Source organism: Carassius gibelio, chromosome B22, assembly GCF_023724105.1.
Source record: "Carassius gibelio isolate Cgi1373 ecotype wild population from Czech Republic chromosome B22, carGib1.2-hapl.c, whole genome shotgun sequence".
Lineage (NCBI taxonomy): Eukaryota > Metazoa > Chordata > Actinopteri > Cypriniformes > Cyprinidae > Carassius > Carassius gibelio.
The window spans coordinates 47888908-47891407 of record NC_068417.1 but is presented as its reverse complement, the minus strand read 5'-3'; the positions used below and the strand labels follow the sequence as shown (position 1 = coordinate 47891407).

Here is a 2500-nt window from a genome sequence, read left to right as displayed (position 1 = left end):
TCTCGTCTGATCTCGGAAGCTAAGCAGGTTTGGGCCTGGTTAGTACTTGGATGGGAGACCGCCTGGGAATACCAGGTGCTGTAAGCTTTTTGGACATTTTTCACTTAGTTTATAATAATTTTGCCAAAAAATAGAGTCAATGCCCGATCTCTGAATATTTGCAGGTTTGGGCCTGGTTAGTACATGGATGGGAGACTGCCTGGGAATACCAGGTGCTTTAATCTTTTTGGAAAATTTCACGAATTATATAATAATCTTTCATTAAAAAAAAAAAAAAAAAAAAAAAAAAGAGTCAATGCCCGATCTCTGAATCTTAGCAGGTTTAGGTCTGGTTAGTACTTTGATGAGAGACTGCCTAGGAATACCAGGTGCTTTAAGCTTTTGGGCTTTCTTTCCTACTTATATAATGTACTGGCGATAAGATTGGCTGCTCTTTAAATAGCCCTCTCTTTGCAGCAGTCTTCGCTTACGGCCATACCAACCTGGCTATGCCCGATCTCGTCTGATCTCGGAAGCTAAGCAGGTTTGGGCCTGGTTAGTACTTGGATGGGAGACCGCCTGGGAATACCAGGTGCTGTAAGCTTTTTGGACATTTTTCACTTAGTTTATAATAATTTTGCCAAAAAATAGAGTCAATGCCCGATCTCTGAATCTTAGCAGGTTTAGGTCTGGTTAGTACTTTGATGAGAGACTGCCTAGGAATACCAGGTGCTTTAAGCTTTTGGGCTTTCTTTCCTACTTATATAATGTACTGGCGATAAGATTGGCTGCTCTTTAAATAGCCCTCTCTTTGCAGCAGTCTTCGCTTACGGCCATACCAACCTGGCTATGCCCGATCTCGTCTGATCTCGGAAGCTAAGCAGGTTTGGGCCTGGTTAGTACTTGGATGGGAGACCGCCTGGGAATACCAGGTGCTGTAAGCTTTTTGGAAATTTTTCACTTAGTATATAATAATTTTGCCAAAAAATAGAGTCAATGCCCGATCTCTGAATCTTAGCAGGTTTGGGCCTGGTTAGTACATGGATGGGAGACTGCCTGTTAATACCAGGTGCTGTAAGCTTTTTGGACATTTTTCACTTAGTATATAATAATTTTGCCAAAAAATAGAGTCAATGCCCGATCTCTGAATATTTGCAGCTTTGGGCCTGGTTAGTACATGGATGGGAGACTGCCTGGGAATACCAGGTGCTGTAAGCTTTTTGGACATTTTTCACTTAGTATATAATAATTTTGCCAAAAAATAGAGTCAATGCCCGATCTCTGAATATTTGCAGCTTTGGGCCTGGTTAGTACATGGATGGGAGACAGCCTGGGAATACCAGGTGCTTTAATCTTTTTGGAAAATTTCACGAATTATATAATAATCTTTCATTAAAAAAAAAAAAAAAAAGAGTCAATGCCCGATCTCTGAATCTTAGCAGATTTAGGTCTGGTTAGTACTTTGATGAGAGACTGTCTAGGAATACCAGGTGCTTTAAGCTTTTGGGCTTTCTTTCCTACTTATATAATGTACTGGCGATAAGATTGGCTGCTCTTTAAATAGCCCTCTCTTTGCAGCAGACTTCGCTTACGGCCATACCAACCTGGCTATGCCCGATCTCGTCTGATCTCGGAAGCTAAGCAGGTTTGGGCCTGGTTAGTACTTGGATGGGAGACCGCCTGGGAATACCAGGTGCTGTAAGCTTTTTGGACATTTTTCACTTAGTTTATAATAATTTTGCCAAAAAATAGAGTCAATGCCCGATCTCTGAATATTTGCAGGTTTGGGCCTGGTTAGTACATGGATGGGAGACTGCCTGGGAATACCAGGTGCTTTAATCTTTTTGGAAAATTTCACGAATTATATAATAATCTTTCATTAAAAAAAAAAAAAAAAAAAAAAAAAAAAAGAGTCAATGCCCAATCTCTGAATCTTAGCAGGTTTAGGTCTGGTTAGTACATGGATGGGAGACTGCCTGGGAATACCAGGTGCTTTAATCTTTTTGGAAAATTTCACGAATTATGTAATAATCTTTCATTAAAAAAAAAAAAAAAAAAAAAAAAAAGAGTCAATGCCCGATCTCTGAATCTTAGCAGGTTTAGGTCTGGTTAGTACTTTGATGAGAGACTGCATAGGAATACCAGGTGCTTTAAGCTTTTGGGCTTTCTTTCCTACTTATATAATGTACTGGCGATAAGATTGGCTGATCTTTAAATAGCCCTCTCTTTGCAGCAGACTTCGCTTACGGCCATACCAACCTGGCTATGCCTGATCTCGTCTGATCTCGGAAGCTAAGCAGGTTTGGGCCTGGTTAGTACTTGGATGGGAGACCGCCTGGGAATACCAGGTGCTGTAAGCTTTTTGGACATTTTTCACTTAGTTTATAATAATTTTGCCAAAAAATAGAGTCAATGCCCGATCTCTGAATCTTAGCAGGTTTAGGTCTGGTTAGTACTTTGATGAGAGACTGCCTAGGAATACCAGGTGCTTTAAGCTTTTGGGTTTTCTTTCCTACTTATA

The 2500-nt window shown here is 40.4% G+C and overlaps 5 non-coding genes across 5 annotated transcripts in view; all 5 read left to right on the top strand.

The window, feature by feature from the left end:
* Nucleotides 1–87, top strand: part of LOC128009146 (5S ribosomal RNA) — a 119-nt gene extending 32 nt beyond the window's left edge. The window contains exon 1 of the ribosomal RNA XR_008180867.1: nucleotides 1–87. This exon is cut by the window's left edge and continues 32 nt beyond it. This is a non-coding gene — a ribosomal RNA (5S ribosomal RNA).
* Nucleotides 88–464: 377 nt separating this feature from the next.
* LOC128009144 (5S ribosomal RNA) lies at nucleotides 465–583 on the top strand. The gene has a single exon (XR_008180866.1). It is a non-coding gene; the product is annotated as a 5S ribosomal RNA (ribosomal RNA).
* Nucleotides 584–804: 221 nt separating this feature from the next.
* Nucleotides 805–923, top strand: LOC128009143 (5S ribosomal RNA). Its single transcript, XR_008180865.1, has one exon. It is a non-coding gene; the product is annotated as a 5S ribosomal RNA (ribosomal RNA).
* Nucleotides 924–1565: 642 nt separating this feature from the next.
* Nucleotides 1566–1684, top strand: LOC128009142 (5S ribosomal RNA). The gene has a single exon (XR_008180864.1). It is a non-coding gene; the product is annotated as a 5S ribosomal RNA (ribosomal RNA).
* Nucleotides 1685–2220: 536 nt separating this feature from the next.
* Nucleotides 2221–2339, top strand: LOC127995172 (5S ribosomal RNA). Its single transcript, XR_008168130.1, has one exon. It is a non-coding gene; the product is annotated as a 5S ribosomal RNA (ribosomal RNA).
* Nucleotides 2340–2500: the final 161 nt, after the last annotated feature.